Source organism: Enhydra lutris, unplaced genomic scaffold (assembly GCF_002288905.1).
Source record: "Enhydra lutris kenyoni isolate GAN:26980312 unplaced genomic scaffold, ASM228890v2 scaffoldscaffold7, whole genome shotgun sequence".
NCBI lineage: Eukaryota > Metazoa > Chordata > Mammalia > Carnivora > Mustelidae > Enhydra > Enhydra lutris.
In genome coordinates this window covers 36,566,026-36,577,656 of record NW_019154091.1, presented here as the reverse complement: position 1 = coordinate 36,577,656, position 11,631 = coordinate 36,566,026, and positions in this window count along the sequence as shown.

Genomic DNA, 11,631 nt, shown 5'->3' with positions numbered 1-11,631 from the left:
AGCTTTCTTTTGGACTTGCATTGCTTTATTCACGAATTTGTTATCTCACCAGTGCCTTTATTTATTTATTTATTTGTTTGTTTATTTATTTATTATATTTTGAGAGAGAGAGAGAGAGCATGTGAGTGGGGGGGAGGGGTAAAGGGAGAGATTGAACCCCAATTTGAATGTGGAACCTATTGTGGGGTTTAATCTCATGACCCCAAGTTCATGACCTGAGCCAAAATGAAGTGTTGGACGCCTAACCAACTCAGCCACCCAGGTGTCCCTCGCCAATGTCTTTAATATATTTCAAATATTTTGCTAGCTTTACAGGTTGTCCTTGGTGGAGAGAGGGTTGGTATTACCTAGTGAGTGATTTTTCCTTGCTCCTTTGAAGAGTCAAAAAAAAAAAAAAAAAAGTACTTGAAGTCTCATCCTACCTTTAAGAAATCTCCTCTTCTGGGGGTGCCTGGGTGGCTCAGTGGGTTAAAGCCTCTGCCTTTGGCTCGGGTCGTGATCCCAGTGTCCTGGTCAAGCCCCGCATCTGGCTCTCTGCTCAGCGGGGAGCCTGCTTCCACCTCTCTCTCTGCCTGCTTCTCTGCCTACTTGTGATCTCTGTCTGTCAAATAAGTAAATAAAATCTTTAAAAAAAAAAAAGAAAGAAAGAAATCTCCTCTTCTGGGTAATGCACAGGCTCAGGGAGCACTTAAAAACTTGTGCTCCATTAATCACATGTTGCTGATTTATACCTGCTTCCACATGGTACAGCTTTTAATCCATGTGCTTTGCTAAATGCAAGGACATTTGCTCCCTGTATTATTCAAAGCACCAAAAAAAAAAAAAAAAAAAGTAACAAAAGTTTGTATTGAATGATGGATGATACGACTATTGAAAAGGATAATAAAATATAGCAATAATTATAACCAACACTACATAGTGCTTCTATATGTCAGAGACTAAACACGTTACAGATAATTAATTCACTGATTCCTCACAACGGTCCTATGACTTAGGTGTTACTAATATCTTACTTTATATATAAGGAAACCAAGTTACAAAGAAAGTAAGTTCTTTGCCCCAGACCTTAAAATTTTAGATGGAGGCAATCTGACACTTTGGGAAAACATGACTTATTTTGGCATATAAAAATAAAGAATGTTTCAAACTAAGGAGCAAGTTTCATTGCTGTTGAAGTTAATCACAGAGGGCCCCCTAATGGCAAAACATCTTCTCTTCCACCAGCTTGCCCCCGCTTACTACTAAAGCTTGCCTAGTTGACTTCAAATTAGACTTTGTAAAAAACCATCTAGTCTTTCTCTAATTCCTGTAGGTGTTTGTCCAAGATGTCAGTGACAACTGTTTTGCTTCCAGAGACAACAATAATAACACTGGAGATAATGTATTATATTTCCTGCATTTTGTGGGTTCAAAGCAAGTCCTGGGTTCCACCCACACTTAAGGAGAGGGGATCATACAATGGAAGGAGGACCAGAACAGAGGGCTTGGGGGGCGGTCATACAGTTTTTCCACCACATCCAGCTTAGAAGTGCATGCTCTCTCTAATTCCTTAGCATCCGGAGTTCTGTGGCTTAAGTCACTTGATATATTATTCTAAAATGTGTGAACATTTATCTTTTGTGTTCATTTCCTCCTAATCCTTTTTATTCCATTAAATTTATTTTTCAATGAATGTTGTTTTAATGGAGTTCTTGAAGAAAGCAGAAACAAATACAGCTATTTAATATTACAAGGGCATCTGAATGTCCCCTACTGAATTTTTAAGTAATCTTCGTTCAACAACAAAAAAATCCATTACTCTTTTTATATATATTACATATATAATACATATAACACAAACATATAAAAATACATATAATGTGTAATAGTATATACATATAATGTATATACATATAAATATATAATACATATATAATATATATGATGCATATATGTATAATATAAATATAAATACATATAATGTATTTAGATTTATAATATAAAATACATACAATGTATAATAATATAGTATAATGTATAATATATTATAATGTATATGTAATATCTATTTTTAAAAATACATATGTATAAAAATACATATATGTAATATAATATATAAAATATATATACATAAAAAGAGTAACATGTCTATGTTATTTCTAAAGTGTAATGGAATTTATATATATATAATTATACACATTATATATGTATATGTCATGTCTAGACTCCTAGCGCACATAAAGTGAGATAATAAGTAAAATTATTTTAAACTACTAAATGTATGGTGATTTGTTGGTCAGAAATAGAAAACTAATACAATAGAGGGAAAATAAGGGGAAAAACTAGAGTATTAGTTGAAAATACATAACAAGGAACATTTTAATCTCTTGAGATCCTTTCCACCTTCAACAACCAAAGTGCAAGTTGACATCTCTGTAGAAAATTGGAAGTTTACTGGCTGGCATGACTAAACCAAAAAGAAATCTGAATTCAGATTGGGAGTCTTTAGGAAACACTAAAGGAGGAAGCATTTTATTAAAAAGAGAGAAATTAACTGGAATTATAGTTAATGAGATCAGAGACTCTGACTATATTTTAATTAGCTTCAGGATCTTAAGAGACTGGCTTACATCACCCAGGCCAAAAACGAGAGAATTGGTTTTTTTCTTTTTTTCAATTGAAGTGTAATTGGCACATAATATATATTAGTTTTAGGTTTACAACATAATGATTTGATATATGTATATATTGTGAAAGCATCGTAATATCTAGTTGACATTCTTTAGCACATATAGTTACCTTTCTTCTTGTAATGAGAATTTTTAAGATCTTCTATTAGCAACTTTCAAATATACAACAGGATTATTAATTATAGTCCCTATGCTGTAAATTACATTGTTGGAACTTATTTATTTTATAACTGGAAGTTTGTACCTTTGGATCACCTTCACCTGTTATTTCCACCATGAAGCTCCCCTTTGGGCAACCACCAATCTGTTCTCTGTATCCATGAGTTCTTTTTCTTATTGTTGTTTTTAAAAGTTCAGAATTTCAGAATTGCAGGGAGAAATTGAAGATTCTTAAAGTTTCCAAGTAGAAAAATTAGGCCACAGACAGAATCAGAAATTGGAATGATAATGTATTTTTCAATAACAATATGTTGTCTTACAGAAAGTGCCACTAAAATTCAGAGAAAACACGATTACTTAACATAACATCCAAACTGTACTTCTTGTTCACAAGTATAATAAAAATCTATTTCAGACAAATTACTGGAAACTCTAATCTCTTTCTCTTTTTCTCTTTCATATGTATCTCATACTGGACAAAAATCTCTTAACTGTATGTGAACAAATTTCTGTGCTGAGATGTAGATGTCTTTGAGTTACTTTTGACATCACTGACTAGTTGAAGAATATTGGACCTTTCGCCTTTGATTAAACCTAATTTCTTATCCACAATTGAAATTAATGATTCTATGATTCTATGATTTCTCTTAAGCTAAAATTTTACTCTTTATTTTAGAACATATTTCCTCTTTTTGTAACGAACACTCCTGATCTCACAACTTCTCTTTTCTCAGACTTCCCCCAAATGTGGTTAATTACTTAACACACTATTTTTCTGTTCTTTGTCTTTTACATTGTAACACTGTAGACATTTAATCTTTTATTGCAATGTTGTATCTTATTTTTCTGCCTTGTACTTTATTGATACTGATGGAGAAAGGGAACTTTACAAATTCTTAAGAATGTGTACAATTTTTTATTACTTAAACATTACTATACTGTCTTTTTTCTAAACACAAAAATGCCTCTTTGAAAACACCAGATTAATGGAACAGGCAAAATGAAATACAGCCTTGGAGCTTGAGAAAGGGCTTTAAAAAAACTACTTGAGTAAATGTCACAGAAAGTCAGTTGTAAGGACTCACGCAGGCAGCTCCAGAATTTGCCCCAAAGGCATATTGATTACTTTGAATTAAAGCTACTTAAGAAATAGCCAGTGCAAGAAGGACACGCTGACCCTCTTTTGCCTCTCTGCAAATGGAAATACATTTTTCATGTGAAATTTACCCTCCCTGGACCAGGAAGTCAAGAGGCATCCTTATCACCAGCTAGGGGATTTAGAGCCAGGAAAGTTATATAAACAAACCTTGTTACTTTTTATTAATTTACTACCTTAGCCAAAATTCTGTTTAGAATTCCTTATTAATTGAAGCTCCCAAACATAACACTCTTTGTCCTATCAATTCCTCACAAATTTTTGTCTCTTTTTCTAAGATGTATCAAAACTTCCTGCTTTGGTCATTTCTTTGGGTCTCAATTTCATTATTGGTCTTCGGTGTGTACGTAATTAAACTTTGGGGTTTTATTCTCTTGTTAAACTGTCTCAGGTCAATTTAATTCTTAGTCTAGCTGGAAGATGCTTAAAAGGTAGAGGAAAATTTTTCCTTCCTCACAGTGGTAAAGAAGAGATAAACAATAATATTTGTATAGTTTATTAAAGGTTACAATGTCCCATGTGTTACAATAGTGGTTTAATATTACTGTATATCTGTTGTAAATTGGAACATTTCCATTAAATAGATAAATTTGCCCAAAGTTGTCTAGGTCCAACACTTCGAAGTCAGAATTCAAGCCCAGGTGTTGTGAATTCCAAATTCAGTATCTTATAAGGGTTATGATAGAAAGTCAAAACCAAATAATATAGAAAAAATGAAACCAAAACAATTAGCAATATAATATTCATCTTTTAAAAATATTTGATTATAAAATATAATATGAATGAAAATATGTTTAAAATATACAGCACCACTAGTCATGATGGATTAACAATGATCATTCTTGGAGCACCTGGGTGGTTCAGTGGGTTAAGACTCTGCCTTCAGCTCAGGTCATGATCTCAGGGTCCTGAGATCAAGCCCCACATCGAGCTCTCTGCTCAGCAAGGAGTCTGCTTACCCCCCACCCTGCCTCTCTCTGCCTGCCTCTCTGCCTACTTATCATCACTCTCTCTCTGTCAAATAAACAATTAAAATCTTTAAAAAAAATCATTCTTAACTTCCTATAATAATCAACTATAAAATTCAACAAATACATAAAAAAATGATTTCAGAAATTATACAACAGACAGCACAGAACTTTGACCCTTCAGAAAAGGAAAACAAGTAAGGTGGACACTAAGGTGACCCTGGATTTTACTGGGAATAATTTTCCATAATGCAGGAACAGGAAAGAGCATCCAAAGAAGATAGCAGCCTCACTGAAATTGAGGAGACAAAGAAAAATTTTAGGAGTTTGGGGCAGCTGGAAGTTGTGGGCAGAATTTCAAAAAAGAAGCTCCTTTGATTCTGCTGAATTCTCCAATGCTTATATGTAGAATAAAAATGTACAAAGCTGGGTAAATATCAACAAAGTAGTTACCTGCAGACCAATTCTCAGAGCCCAAACAGGGTGGGGAGACATGCAAGCTCTTACTAGCCAAAATGGAGAGTCATTAGTATTTACATCTTTACAGAAGTTATCAGACCTTAGCAGTAGGAGTAGACTATCGCTTCAGTGAAGGCACAAGTTTCACAATGTTAACTTAACCTGCAGGTGGCTTAACTATCTGACATTCTCAATGAAGACAAGAAACATAAGGTTCTTTTTCTTTTTAAGATTTATTTTAGAGAGAGAGAGAGAGAGTGAATATGTGCGTGCAAGAGGGGGAAGGGCAGAGGGAGAGAGAGAATCTTCAAGTAGGCTCTTTGTTTAGTGTGGAGCCCATTCTAGGACTACATCTCACCACCCATGAGATCAGGACCTTAGCCAAAACCAAGAGTCAGGCACTCAACCCAGCCACCCAGGTGTCCCAAGAAACCTAACATTCTTTAAACAAAGCCCAGAAAACCAGATGACCATAACCATGAAGTCACATTTTCCCACATCTAATCAGATTTTACCTATCATGTCAAGAAACAGGAAATGTGAACAATAACAAGTAACTATGTAAATAAAAATATATCCTGAAATGGCAAATGATACAACTAGCATACAAAATTTTTGCAATAACTATTATAATCACATTAAAATACTTAGGCCATGTGAGCAGCCTTCTTTTTGCACTAACCATAAAAATCCTTCCTTTCAAAAACTTAACAACCCAAGTGTCCGTCAACAGATGAATGTATAAACAAAATGTCATCCCTCTATACAAAGGAATAGTATTTTATGCCAAAAATACCACAACCACAAATGGAAATGTACACATCATAAAGCATATAGCCCTTCCACTAAGAGAAATAGTTTGATGCAATTACTGTATTTATCTTCATCTCTAGGATGTCAAAACTATGTATATGTCTCCAAGTCAGATTTGTGTATAACTTGTGGGCCGTTGATGTACATTTGAATTGTAATTTGAGCACTTCTAGCATCAAGAGAAAATAAATAGGATGACCTTGTTAAAAACTCATATCTAAAAGAGCTGTTTCAAAACAAACTTTAGTGGTTTCCAATCGATAGACTAAGTCTCTATATTGTAAATAATAATGACTCCTTGCCCGATGTGGGATGCAAGTCTTTAATAATTCAACCTGATGATAATGTTGGCAAGAATGATGGACTTGGTTTGTTGTACTGAGGGTTCTTGCTGGGACAATAAAATAGAGAGGAAGAGGAAGAGGAAAAGAGGAAGGAAGGAAGGAAGGAAGGAAGGAAGGAAGGAAGGAAGGAAAACAAAACACTACACCCAAGTAGGAAAGGAAGAAGAAAAAAAATCTATATTTGTAGTTGACACGATCTTGTACACAGAAAATCCTAAGGAATCCACTAAAACAACAATTAGAGCTTTAAAAAATAAACAAATTTGTCAAGATTACAGGACACAAAATCAATATACAAAATTCGATTGTATTTCTATACCCTAACAATGAATAATTCTGAAATAAAATTTTAACCGTTTTCATTTATAATTGCACTAAAAAGAATAAAATACTTCAGAATAAATTTAATAAAAGAAATGTAAGTTATACCAGTAGAATAGCTATGATCAAAAAGGTGAAAAGTAACAAGTGTCCCTAAGAATATGGAGGAAATTGAATACTCATACATTGTTGATGAGAATGTAAAATGGTAGAGCCTTCTGTAGTAGACAATTTAACAATTTCTCAAAAGTTTAAAAATAGTTACCTAATGACCTAACAATTCCATTTTGAGGTATAGACCTAGAAGAACTGAACGCACATTCACACCAAAACTTCTGCATGAATGTTCGTTGCAGCATTATTAATAAAAGCCATAAAGTGGAAACAACACAAATGTCCATTAACTGATGAATGTATCCACAAATGTGATATCCTCACACAGTGGAATAGTATTCTGCCATAAAAGAAAATGAGGTACTGATACATGTGACAACCTCAATGAACTTTGAGAACATTCAGTGAAATAACCAGAAACAAAAGACCACGTATGAAATGTCCAGATAGGCACGTTATAAAAATTGTATCAATATAAAAGTGTTCCATAAAAACAGTCCAACTGGCTGCCCCCAGTAACCTTCCCCTGGGAGGAATTTCCTTGTCCATTGTTCTAAATCATTGTATTTCCTACCTGGAATTAGGAGCCACACTTCTTGATGTTGCTGGTTCTGGACTAGGGAATATTTTAATCATTAAGGAGCCATAGACTCTTTGTTCACTGGCTCCCAATTTTTATGGAAAAATCACTTAAAACTTCAGAAATCTACAGTTTTATTTGATTTCTGGGAATTTCTTATGTTGAAAACCAAAACTAAGTATCTTGTTCTTTTGAAGTCTTTGTGTTTTCTGGTTGTATCTAAAGTAAGTTTTACCTTTTCAGGCAGAACATACATAGTAGAAGATATTTGGGAAATATCTCGAAGAATGAATTTTTTTCCTAGTGCTCTGGCCCTCATTTATTGTCTCCTTTTCTTTGTTCCAACCAACTTTTTTGTTGTCAGAACTTTGTCCCTTCTGTTTTAATGAATGTAAAACTTTCTAGCTGCATGAGGATAGATCTCTTAGATGGCTTCTATGTTTCCCCCCCTCTTTCAAGGAGGATGCGCTGGGTTTTAGCCCTCCTTATTTGGGGATCATAGTGAAGTCCTCCAGACACAAGCAACAGTTAAAACATCTGGATCTTTTCTGGTCCTTAAGTCTCCATGCAAGTAAGCAGGTCATCAGATAGCTCCAAAAAAGATGCTTTGCTACAACAGATGGCAAATTGGTTGTGGCTGGAATAACAGAATGCTGACTATCCTGCACTTCTGCTAAGTTTAGAATATGCAAACCTAGGAGCAGGAACAGGCAACATCATACCTCTCTGCTAGAAGGCAAAGGGTTATATCCACGCACACTCCCTTAGTTGTTTTATTTCTGTAGGAAGCATTTCCAAGACTCATTCTACAGGGCATAAAGACAACGGGGGGAGGCCCATGGATCAAAAGCAATCCATGGATGCATTTCAGTTAGTTCACACTGAGTCATGGGCTCTGTTTTGAAAAAGAAACCAAAGCTAACTTAGGAGAGTCACATGTTCTCCTTGGGTTTGGTGTCTATTACTAAGACATTTCGCCAGTTTGGGAAAGTTACTAACCTTGTTTTCATGGGTACTTTGGTGTATAGGATTCTGGTCTCTTCTTTGTCAGTGGTGCTGCTATTTCTGCTTCTGTCACAGCTGTCTGATTTTTTCTTCTTCTTTTTGCAAAATCTGTACCTCACTCCAAACTCACAAGTGAGAGTTTGACAGTTTTCAACCTTGGAATCACATATAAAGGAAATTTTTAAAATTCTAATGTTCAGGACACAACCCAAATGAAAATTGAAATTCCTCATGTAAAGTCCATACATCATTTTTTTTTCTCTCTTAAAATAACGTGTAATTGACATAGTAGTTTCAGGTGCGCAACAGAATGATTCAGTATTTGTTTTTTGTTTTTTTGGTTTTTTTTTTAAAGATTTTATTTATTTATTTGTCAGGGAAAGAGAGAGTACACACAAGCAGGCAGAGTGGCAGGCAGAGGCAGCGAGAGAAGCAGGCTCCCTGCCACGAAGGAGCGCAATGTAGGACTCAATCCCAGGATCCTGGGGTCATGACCTGAGCCGAAGGCAGTGGCTTAACCACCTGAGCCACCCAGGCGTCCCTCGGTATTTGTATATATCTTGGAAAACCATTGTCACAATAAGTCTAGTTAACATTATTACCATACATAGTACCAGAAATTATTTTTCTTGTGAGGAAAACTTTTCAGATTAACTATTTTAGCCACTTTTAAATATACAATACAGTATTATCACTGTAATCACCACTCTAGGCATTACATCCCTATGACATATTTATTCTTTTTTCTTTCTTGTCTTTTATTTCTCACTTTACTGACAGGAGTGGGATTGACTGAAGGCTTTTTTTGGGCAATAACTTTATTTATTGTTATTTATCTTTAAACTTATTTTTATTTCAATTTATCTTTTATTGGAGCATAAGTAACACACACTGCTACATTTCGGGTATACAACAGTAATTTGATAAGTCTAAGCATTATGCTGTGATCACCACAAGTGTAGCCACCATCTGTCAGCATACAACACTATTACAATACTACATTCCCTATAATGTGCCTTTTCATCCCTGGGACTTACTCATTCCATAACTGGAAGCCTGTATCTTTCACTCCCTTTCACCCATTTTGTTCATCCCACAAACCCCCTCCCTCTGGCAGCAAAAGTTTGTTCTCTGTACTTACAGGTATGTTTCTGTCTTTCATCTTTTTGTTTTGTTCTTTAGATTCCACATATAAGTGAAATCGCATGCTACTTGTCTTTCTTTTTCTTACTTATTTCACTTAGCGTAATGCTCGTTAGGTCTATCCGTGTTGATGGAAATGGTGTATCTTCTTTATCCGTTCATCTGTTGATGGACACAGGCTGCTTCCATATCTTGGCTATTGTAAATAATGCTGCAATAAGCATAGGGGTGCATATATCTTTTCAGATTACTGTTTTTGTTTTCTTTTTGTAAATACCAAATTACTGAATCATAGGGCATTTTCATTTTTAATTCCTTGAGGAACTGTTTTGCACAAATTTATATTCCCACCAACAGCGCAAAAGTGTTCCTGTTTCCCCACATCCTTTTTCTAATGGTCTCCAAAAGATTTCAATGTCCAGTCAAGGTTGAAAACAACTAATCCAGAATAATTAGATAATTAAGAGAGTTATACATTACCGAAAAAAGGCAAACAATATCATTTCCATATAAAATTAAATATTTCTTACAGCTGGGGTACCTGAGTGGCTCAGATGGTTAAGCATCTGCCTTTGGCTCAGGTCATGATCTCAGGGTCCTGAGATCGAGCCCCAAGTCAGGTTCCTGGCTCAGTGAGGAGTCTGCTTCTCCCTCTCCCCCTGCCCCTACCCCTGCTTGTGCTATCTTTCTCTCTCTTTCAAATGAAAAAATTTTAAAAACTTTTAAAAATTTTCACACACTTTATAAAGTGTTTATGTCTGGATAGATAGATAGAGATCTCATATATCATTAACCTTAAAAATCTCTATGCACATACATACATACACACGGAAGCGCACACACACACACACACAAATGGATACAAATATATCACAGGACTAATAATTCTTTCCCACTACCCAAGGTCTAGCCAATCTGCAAAACAAAACTTTTTTCCCTTCAAAGTATACAAAGAAGTACATTTTTCTACTTCACATGCTTACCATTACAGAAAGAGTTTACTTACATGATTGGTAAACCTTTAATCATTCTCTGTATTTTCCTTCCTCACCCCACATGGCATTATCTTTCTCTGAGCCTGTTCTCAATCAAATGCTCCTCTAAATTGAAAAGGACTCCATCTCAAATGAATAAATTATTATATGCTACTGTCCATCACTCACCCACACATACATTTTGGAATATGACAGGAGGTATACAAAGGAGGGATATTAAGCCTGAGTTTCTGCAAAGGTAATGAGGCAACTGAAAAAAAGGGGCGACACAGTGGAAGGAGAGGAGAAATTGGATTACTTTTGATTATTTTGAGTCTGAGGTATTGGAAGGCAGTTGGAATTTAGAACTTTTACTCCAGAAAATATGCCAAGATTGAGGATTCCACTTGGAATCCATGCATAGAAACACAATTAATAAAATGATTAAAATTAAGGATAAGACACATTTCAAATGCATACTATTTAGTTAGATCTGGTATCCATCAATAGTGATAACACCACATATTTTAAAGATTTTATTTATGTATATAACAGACAGAGATCACAAGTAGGCAGAGAGGCAGGCAGAGAGAGAGAGGAGGAAGCAGGCTCCCTGCTGAGCAGAGAGTCCAATGCAGGCTCAATCCCACGACCCTGGGATCATGACCTGAGCTGAAGGCAGAGCCACCCAGGCACCCCAACACCATATATTTTAATCACTAATGCTTAACTGAACTCAATATTTAAAAATTGAACTCAATATATAAAAAGTTATAGACTGGGAAAGTTGTCACCAAATTTGAGAATACCATTTTAAGCTGTCATATACATCTGATGAATATTAGATGAATCTAGGGTACTTAGCTGAACAGTTCTACCTTGTTTCTGGACATATTTTATTTCTATTATGTAATGACACACATTGC